The sequence below is a fragment of the Neopsephotus bourkii genome, unplaced genomic scaffold (genome assembly GCF_033783945.1).
Source record: "Neopsephotus bourkii isolate Nb327-2 ecotype Australia unplaced genomic scaffold, CSIRO-AGI_Nbou_v1 NB_107, whole genome shotgun sequence".
Lineage (NCBI taxonomy): Eukaryota > Metazoa > Chordata > Aves > Psittaciformes > Psittacidae > Neopsephotus > Neopsephotus bourkii.
Genome location: NW_026900624.1, coordinates 5,580,942 through 5,591,665, shown reverse-complemented (window position 1 = coordinate 5,591,665; position 10,724 = coordinate 5,580,942).

Below are 10,724 nucleotides of genomic sequence, written 5' to 3'. Positions count from 1 at the left end.
CACAGTCTCCATGACCCTCTTGTGGCTTTTGTTTAATGCCTCACCTAAACAAGTTCATATCCACAGCTGGAACCTAAGCACTGTCAAGTAACGGAAATGCAATAAGAGGTTAAAGATAATAAATTTTACATATTAGTTGTTATACACTTAATATACATCTGAAGTTAAAGATGCTGGTATTTTACTTTTCATTACTTCATTGTGGCAAATTCGACTCCCTTACCTTAATGTCAACCTTATATTCAATTTTATTGTTGGTTTATGGCACCTTTATTTTAGATTGAACTTACAAGTGCAAATATCACCATTTAATAATGCTTCTCTGTCTATGTATGTAATACTTTCCAATACACTCCAGTGGAGCAGAAGGTAAAAAATATGGTAAAACAGCCTCTTGTTTTGATGAAAAATTGCTAGCAGTTATAACATAATTAACGAACAGGGCAATAAAAATTACATGCCCAGTTCATGAGTGATGCATATCCCACATTAAGACTAGATTTCCTAGAAGTTATATACACTGAAACATTTTCCAACAGGTCTTTACCATATAACATTCATAAACTTTTTTATTCAGCAGCACTGTTTCCTTGGAACACGAGGACTGCAACTGAGAGAGAAGTGATATGCATGACCAGAACGATGTGTTTCATCAGTGGGAAAGCTTAGGGGAAATACTAAAAGTTACGCATTATATAGCAGAACAGACTGTACTTGAATGATGAAACCATAAGGTAATTATTTCTTGTATACCTGAGGAAGTAATATTTTTGCTATTTGTAAGCGACAGTTTCTAAGTTTTGCTACAGTGGTAACTACTTATCCAATCAATATCAATTTTTAAATCTCTTTTAATCTCTTGAACAAATATGTTTACAAGAAAAAGTCCAGTTTGTTTAGAATCATGGAATGATTTAGGTTGAAAGGGACTTTGGAGGTCATCTGGTCCAACCTCCTATTCAAAGCAGACCTAACCTACTAAGCTCACTTTCTTTTTGTTGGTTTTTGCTTGTTTTTTATTTCAATATGAATATTTTATGGCAATAGTTCTCCCTGAAGACCTTGTTCCAAACCTACTTCCATTTATGAGATTGCCCGTTTTATCTTCTCTTCTGCAAGAGAAGACTGGTCTGTAGTTACCTGTAGTTACTTTTGCAACCAACAATCCCTGTACTTCTTTTAACAGTTGAAGCTCAGGATTTATTCTGCTCTTGCCTCTTTCATTGACAACAGAAAAGAACAGAGACTAACCTGAAGATCTAGAGTAAAATAGAGTCTGGAAAATGTTCTTTCTGTTGTGTCAAAGTTTATTCTGAAGTATAACTGTACCTTCAAATCAAGATTATAGTTTTGAAGCTAACCTAGGCCCAAAAGAAAATTATGTAGTTTTTCATGTATTTTCAGTTATGATGAGCTGCTGATTCTTCTCAAGTCATAGGAGAGCTGAACAAAATGTACAGCTAAAAGCCTAGCTTTGGTCTCAGCTGTTCTGGTATAATTCCAGCTCAGTTTCTCTTGTATTGATGAATTTATTCCAGTTTTACATTGCTACAACCAAGCCAGAACTTATTGTAGAGTCTGCATAAAAGAATTGGACCATTTTCATGTATTTTCAGAAGATGTGCCTTTCCCTAGTTAGCCTGTAGTTTCTCTCATCCTTTTCCTAATTCATAATTGAAAAAAAAATGTTTATTTTCAAAAGAACTGATAAACTCTACCTGAAAAACTCTGTTGCACACAGAGTCTTGCAAACTCCTATATTTTAAAGAGAACTCACCTGCAGACAATGAAAATGTACTGTTTAAATGTGAGGAATGCCACTTTTAAGCAGACCTGGACTCCTTGTATTTATATATTATATTTTCTATTATATAAAGTTTTTTAACTATTTTTTTTGAAATTCACTTTGTCATTGATTTAGTTACAGCTTTTCTTTGATTTAGGTGTATCTATACATATTGGTGAAACAGTGAGACTTGCTTTGAAACACTCAGAACCAGCTTCTTCAGAAAAAACCCTTTAAACTTGGGAAGGATTCTGTGGAGGATTTGGTCATGTTTAGAAACCATCCAAAGTAGCTATGACAACTTAATGTTCCAAGGCCAAGATCTTGTGCACATGCCAAATCTCTGACACTATCCATGATCCTTATCCAATGTGAAGAGGAAACTGTAAAATTAGAATTGCCTGAAACAACCCCTAGAGAGTATTTGCTGATTCTTGAGAATATTTTTTCCTCCCGCCCCCCCTTTTTTTTTTTTTTTTTTACATCCTAAAGACAGCTTTTCTTTTAAAAAGTCTAAAAGAGGAAACTTGTAAAAGAAACAAAAATAAGGTGTCCACAAACCCTGCAAAACCAGGTTCCCAGCCAGGTCCCTTCTTTGCAATTTTTTTAACCTTCTTTGGTCAGTTAAATGGACTTGGACTGTTTTAGAAGCCTGTAAAATATACTAATACAATTTTCTTGGGTTTGTGTTTTAAATGGGAGTGGTAACTAATCTGGGTTTCAACTCCCTCTAATCTGGATCATCTGGGATTAATTCTAAATGCAGCCTCAGGGAGGCTGATCTCAGCAGAGGCGTGTGGTCAGTCTGATCGATCACCATGTACCTGGTCCAGGCAGTTCAGATGCTGACTGTATTTCTTTTTTTTCAGTATGACATATGGAAGTGACGCATTTGAACTGATAAAAATCTGCTTTTGTATGTGATGAATATGTTGGATACAGTGCCTGCAACCTGTGCTTTGCGGTAAAAGCTAGGGTCTGTATTCTCTTAGTTGCTGACTGTTAATATTGTTTCTGCTTCCCATCTCTGTGTATGCACAGCAATGAGATTTTTGCATCCTGGCTGTGTTTGATCCCTTGCTGTTTCTCTGCATATGGCAGGGCTCTGCAAGAGAGTTTTTACCAACAAATGAAAATGCATTACTAGATGTACTGATTTAAAAAAACCCAGGCAAATAAATGATGTTTTTGTTTCAGCAGCCATGCTGAGGTTTTAAACACTGGTTCAGGTAGACCCAAAGTAAAACATTTCAATAATGACATATTAAAATAACTGTTTTATATAAAGTATTCTTGGCCATTTTTTGCTGAAAGTAGAGTGATATATGTGGATAAATAGGAGTAGGTGGTAATTTTCATTATTGCTCCTTTCCTCTCTCCTTTCACTAGAAGCCCAGTGAGCTGTTACATGAAGAACTAAAAGAGAAAATGGTCAGATCTCCTTTTTAGTGAATTTGGGGGAAAAAAACCCAAGATAGATATCCCAGCTCAGAGGGAAAACTTTACCCTGTAGGGTCATGCTCTTGAATGCTCTTAAACTACTGAATTAATAGAGAAAAAAAAAAGGTTCAGATGTATTTGCCAGATTTGACATGAGTTAAGGATTGCTTTGATTTGTGAAAACAGCATTTTCAGTGAATAAGTTATTGCCCCAGAAAAACTCTCTGCTGTGATAATGGTTATCTGCAAGTCAGTGTTAACTTGGCAACTTTAATGTTTGGCAGTGGATTTTAACTTTACATAACTCTTGAGTTATTATTAAAGTACCATATTGAAGACTTTATGAAGGTATCAAGTTTTCATGTGCCTTTTTAAGTCAGGAAATGCAAAAGATAGGCTTTTTACAGGGGTGGGACTTTAGCTATGCTCTACATATCTACATATATATCTACATAATGATTTTTCACTTAAAATGACAATTGTCAGGTTAACACACATATTTAGTAATCAAGGCCATGTAATATACTGCCCAAATAGAAAGAGCTTCATTTTATGTTTCCACATATTTTCCATTTTTCTGATTTATAAATTGACCAGTGTTAATATTGCATCAGCAATATTTTTCTTCATTTATTTTGCACATGACTTAAGATGTCTGACTGGTCTTGGTTCAAGGTGCTGTCACACGAGTCACAGAATTTCTCTCAGTGAAGGTTCTTTCATGTTTAAATCAAGTGAATCAGAAAAAATATCTGTAAAAGGCTACAAGGTGCTTAAAGATAGTTGAGGATTCACTTAGTGACAGCAGTTTAAAAGAGATGGATAAAGTGGTATAAGCCAAATGCGTATATAGGGATGACATATTACTTGCTTTTTCTTTGTGTCTATTTTGTTGAGTAATCTTTTTATCTGACTCTCTGCAGTGAGGTATGCTGGATATACTGTGGCTTTTCAAAATGGAATACTGAAGTGACCCACATGTAACTGTGAAGAGCAAACTGTAATTTCCAACAGAAGGCACATGAAGAAAAGTGCTTTCATATCAATTTGCTTCCTACTCAATGCTGTTTATCAAACTGTGTAAGATCTCCAGTTTGCATTCTTTTTCTGAGGAGCTTCATACAAAGAAGGGTTTTTTACTTTCCAAAGAGGGTATTTTTTTTTCCTGGCAAGGCTAATGAGGTCCTATAGTAAAAAGATACTAAATATCAACAAATAAACAGATAATCTGGTATTAATGTTCAGTGTGTTGATCCATTTCTAAATACATATTAATTTCATGTAACTTTCCCATCCCTGTACTAGAATTGAAAGTGGGACATCTGTAAGCCTAGTAATTAAACAAATTAACTAAGCCCCTTTTTTAGAAGAGCCTTTGCCTGGCAGTGGTCCTACAGGTTCTAAAAAAATGGGTGTTTTTACTCCGCTTTCCAAAGCTGAAGCCAACTCAGCTGTAATGTGCATCATGATCCCATGTCTCTCACGTACCAGCAGAAATAAGAAGCTTCACTGATTGCCTTGTTAGTGCAGGAATCAAGTGTTGCTACCACAGAAAAGCTAGTAAAGCAGTTATGACGTTCCTGTGATCCATCAGCATCACCAGTCTTCTCACCTCCTTTTTTTGGAGGATGGTAATTTGTTTTATAGTTGGAGTTGAGGGACAAGACAGTTTATTGATACATGCAGAGGTAATGGAGCTTTTTAGATCAGAGACGTTGGAGATGTTCCCTTTAGCACCAGACCTACATTAGGAAGTTTTGCTCACACAGTTTATAAAAATGAATAAATCCCACCTGCACAGTGAAGTTCAGCCAGCAAAGTTCCTGGTGTGGACACAGCTGTGCTGCCAGGAGAAAGCTGCTGCCAAGCTAAGATGCTGGATTCAGAGCTTAGCATAACTACAATGGCACAAAAGCTCCTTCAGTTGGCAAACCTTGTACCGTTGTTATGGCTGTGCTTATGTAACACGCAGTGTCTGTAACTGGAGACAGATCCTAGGCTGAAGCTTACTTACTTAGGGTAGTAGTTTAGATGCACTTTGTGTGAGAAGAGGAGATAAAGATACTGAGAACGAATGCTGTGAATACAGAGAGACTCATTGGCAGAGCTGGTAGTAAGTGTTCCTTTGGATTGCATGAGCCCCTTTGAAAACTTCCCACCCCATAAATCATTTTTTTTACTTCCCTGGAAGTTACAGTTCTTGTGTGTGCCAGTTTCCACTGGCTGCACGAACATCTGCTGATGTGACTAGGTTTTCTTTGCCTCAGGAACACCAAGTATTTATGCCCTTGCACTGCCAGCTTTTTTATGCTGAAGAGTCTGTTTTATGGGGATTGCTCTGTGTAATAGAAAGGAGCTGGGTCTTCAGCCATATCCCAGTGGGATGTAAATGGCTCTAGTGCTTAGCAGATACTACAGTGAGTAAGAATTCCCTCTGCCTGCTTCACAGAGCAAAAGGACAGCACAAACCTATAACCTAGCAGCATATCAGGTTCAAAATATTTCTTCTGTCATCACATGCATCTGCCTTAGGTTATCAGAAAAACACAAAGAATTACACCAGTGAGGAAATATCCAAAGGTCAGCCCAGGATCAGGCTGGATGGCAGGTGATTAATGTTTTTTCACTAAGCTTTCTGTCTCTGATATAGGGATAGATATAGGAATGGTCAAGTTCCTGGGAGCCAGAAGCTCCAGGGCCCTTTGGTGTAGGTAGACTTTTTTAGTTACTCTTTCTTCCTAAGATTAATGTGGGAAGGCTGGGATTGATTGCAGCAGTGGCAGACAGAGGAACATGGTTGTGATGCTCTTTGATCAAAATCAATTGTTCAAAGCACTTCACCGTGGAAAACAGGTTGCTGAATGATGATACAATAGGAGTGGAGTGAAGAAGTGATTGTTCACCATTTTCTCCAGTAGGAGAAGTAGAAGGCATTAAATAGTTTAAATTAGTTAATACATAGAAAATATCTCTAGTCCCCAAGGGAGCCAGTTGGAAGCTGGGAGGGCATTCAGGGCATGCAAGAGATCCTTATATGGTCAAGGGATGCTTAACTGGCCAATTCGTTACACAGGGTCCAAGGCCTAATGGGAATTCCTGAGATTGTAGAGTGGCCCAGAGGAGGGTGTTGGGATATGCACCTTCACAGGCAGCCACTCTGTGGTCTAATGGCTGGGAAAGGGAGTGAGTGAGAGGAGTTTGAGCTTGAACAACGGTCCTTGGGGCACAGTGTGGAGGTTCACTGGGCAGGCATCATGGGAGTTTACAATAGTGCTCATAAGGCAGAGGAGCTCTTCAGGGTCTGTGCTGGGCTGTGATTTGTATTTGTCGCATCTGCCCTGAGATGAAGGTCTGTGCTTCCTTGTACAGGAAGCACCTACAGAGCTGGGTAGTGGGTCTGGATGCGAAGGCCAGCTGACAGTGGAACAGTGAAGAAAGTGATATCCCATGGTGAGCAGCCCTTTGGTGCTACATGGGGGCTTCTTTGGTTGCCCCTGTTCAGGACCAGGAAAAGTGTTAAATGGTTGTTTCAATGAAAGTATTGAAGTTTAGAAGTATGTTTGTTTTAATATTAGGAACTAGTCATGCTAATTATTGATATTGTTATGGCACATATTTGATAATGTAGATATTTTACATCAATATATTATCATGTAATGTTTTGATATTATTAAAATATTTTCCTTTTAAATAATGAAAATAATGAAAATTAAAACCACAGTAATTTTGACAAACTATATACTATGGAAAGTTTCCAGTTTCCTACTATAATTGAAGATTTAAATAAAAATAATAATCCAAGTATCAGGAAATTTACCTCAGGATCATTAAATTCTAGTAAATTTACCTTCAGTAAGTTTGCAGACAACACCAAGTTGGGTGGGAGTGTTGATTAGCAGAAGGATAAGGAAGGCTCTGCAGAGGGGTCTGGACAGGCTGGATGGTATGACGTTCAAAAAGGCAAAGTGCCTGGTCCCGCATTTGAGCCACAACAACCCCATGCAACGTTACAGGCTGGGGGAAGAGTGGCTGGAAAGCTGCTGGGCAGAAAAGGAGCTGGGGGTGCTGATTGATAGAGCTGCACATGAGCCAGCTTGTGCCCAGGCAGCCAAGAAGACTAATGGCATCCTGGCCTGTATCAGCAGAAGTGTGGCCATCAGGGCCAGGGCAGTGAGCATCCCCCTGTACTGAGCACTGGTGAGGCTGCACCTTGAATCCTGTGTTCAGTTCTGGGCTCCTCACTACAAGAGAGACATTGAGGTGCTGGAGCAGGTACAGCAACAAAGCTGGGGAAGGGTCTGGAGCACAGGTGTGATGAGGAACAGCTGAGGGAACTGGCGTTGTTTAGTCTGGAGAAAGAAGGCTCAGGGGGGACCTTATCACTCTCTACAACTGCCTGAAAGGAGGATTGAGTGAGGTGAGGGTTGGTCTCTTCTCCCATGTAACAAGCAATAGGTCAAGGGGTAACAGCTTCAAGCTGCACCAGGGGAGGTTTAGACTGCATATTAGGAAACATTTATTTACAGAGAGGGTGCTCAGGCATTGGAACAGGCTGCCCAGGGCAGTGGTGGAATCACTGTCCCTGGAAGTGTTCACAAACCATGTAGATGAGGCCCTCAGTGACATGGGTTAGTGGTGGACTTGGCAGTGATGGGGTGACAGCTGGAGTTGAAGTTAACGGTCCTTTTCAACAGGGTTGATTCTGTGATTCTATGATTCTACCAGAATTTCCAAATTAATCTTACAAAAACCTGATTGCTTCAAAACAATGTTCAAGTCATAAGATACAGCAATAAACCAGAGTATATTAGTGCTTCTCTTATTAAGCGTAATCTATTTGTTGGCCAGAGACTGACAGGTCAGCAAGTACGACTGCAATCACACTAGCTTTTTTAAGTGGGTAGAGAACATGGTATAAGGTCTGCTGCTTTCTCACCATGGCAGAAATGGTCTAGCACCAGCTTAGAGGCAAGGGTAGCACTCCAAGAAGTTCAGAGATGGAAGAATGAACCACAAGAGAACATAAAACAGGGTTGTTTTTTTTTTTCTTTTCCAAGCTAGAAAAGCCTTTGCCCCCAAGCATTTTTAACCCACATATTTCAGAACATGTCAGACAATTGATTAGCAATCTGTTGCTGAAGTGATGTATTTATCTGATGTGTGGTTCCACTTAGCAGCTACAACACGTACAGCAGAGTTGGAAAAAATGAACTGGAACTCTATGCAGCATCTTTTATTCAAAACAGATGTATTATTTGGTGTATGTTTAACATTCTCCACATAATCCCAACTTGATCCTTAACCGTCATGCATTAGAGTGTTGCTTTTAAAGAAGATGAAAATGGGTTGCTAAAATGCTGCCCATATAATCTGAATTATTTTCAACCCTCTTGTTAAAGCTTAGAGATAAAATTCTCTTTTGAACTAAGGTTGAAGGCATTGTATTTGATATATTGGTATAATTCCTGCAATATAAACACTCATAAATTAAGTTAGTGGTACAGTATGATTTCCTGTAATCTGTTTCCAGAATCAATATTTTATTGAATGAACTTCTTATTTTAACTTCTCACTTACTGACCCAGTGGCACAGCTGTAATGTGTGCTTGATCATTCAATCTCCTTTATTTTTTTTCAATCAGACTTGACTATGTGGCACTGTAAGCAGGGCATGTTTTTGGAAGCATTGCACTTAATATTGTGTGGAGAGAGACTGAAAATAGCACTGTCGTGCCCTGATGTAGAAATTCCTATCTAAACATCCTGTAGTAATTTAAAAAATGGCTATGTAACATTATCCCCATGTTATGGGCAGGAAAACTGAAGCCATGATTATTTCCTTCTTAAAGGGTGCTTAACTTTAAGCACCTACTATTACATTTACTTTTGTGGATTTTATTTTTAAAAATCCTTTATACAAAGCAATTATCATTTAGATCATTACCCAAGATTTATTGCAAGCTTCTGCTTGCAGAGATTGTTTATTCTGAGCAGGTGAAATTGTCTCACCTATTGCATCCTGCTGGGAAGGTGTTAATGGCTAAAAGCAGCAGCAAATGAAGAATCTGCAGTAGATTCGGTGGCTGGGGTGATCCATTGGCATATAATAGCACATCCTTCTCCTCTGGTTTTCAGCTCTTGTGACTGCATGAACAAGCCAAACTTCAAGTAGCGTGATTGCCATGTGCTGATCTGGTTTTAGCCTCTTTTATTCTGCATTACAGTACCATGAATTATCTTGTTATTAGTAGTAGTAGCAGTAGGATTAAACCTTTTGCTGTGTATTCTCCCCAGCAGGCAATACTTGATCTACTTCTGATGCAGAGGCAGTGACAAAGATAGATGGCAATTTGGAGTTGTTCCCTTGGTTGGCTTCCAACAAAATTACGGCTGCAGAGAAGCAGGTTTGTGTGCTTTCTTCCCCTCGTGTTACTTGTATGTAATGATACAATTCCCACCCAACTCTCTACAGGTCAACTATCCCCTTTATTTAGAAGCTACCTAGTGCAGTCTTCTAGACTAGAGGGACTAGTAGTCAGAGGGATTCCCTCTACTTGGGAAAACCCAGTAAAAGTTAAGAATATAGAGTATATGACATGCATTTGGGGAACATTTTAGAGGACAGACATCATGGCTGGGTAAAATAAAAGGAAGAATGAAATCCCTACAATGAACACTTGAAAAAAGCAGCCAAAAATACCCAGTGTTGTTGGTCCTGATGGTCTTACACTTAATGGCTTTCTGCATCTCCTGTGAAAGAAACCTTATTCTGAAAGCAGAATTGCAGCATTCACCACTTAACCATACTTGATGATAGAGAAAAATTTGGTATATGAAATCTAACTTCTTTAAAAAGGCAGCAAAAAAGACCTCAAAACGATTTGTTTAAAAAAACACTATCACAATTCTCAAAGTCACCAATCTAATTTTTCCTTCTAGAGAAGCCTGTGATCTTTGTAAATGCTTAGGACTGGAAATACTGAAATGCTTAATTATAAAATATAATCAATATAATAAACCAAATACTTATAAATATTATTTAGCATAGTTATACGAGATCAAAACAGCTTCTTCAACAGCATCAGCTTTGTAGTAATGCATAGCTCCTGTGCTGTATCCTTTTCAGGAACACAAAAATCACTAGTAATCACTGTTAGTCCACACATACCTTCAGGTACTCCAGGTCTCCCTGGAGATTTGCGTTGCTACAGCAAAACCTGTTGGTACATCTTTAAGCTTCAGGTCCAATGATTTTATGATCTCCTTCTCTTCAAACTGTTCCTTACTGCCTTTTTTATATGCCCTTACTTGTTCTGTGTCTATAGGCTACACCACATTTAAACATACAGTGATCCCACTGTGGGTTTTGGGGCTAGAGGTGTGGGGGTGGGAATGCAGGGCAAGTGCTAACAGAAAAATTACTTTTTATCTGGTGGCCAGAAAAACTGTATTAGTTGAAAGAGGTTTTCTTTAACCATTGTCAAAAAATCATTTCTGA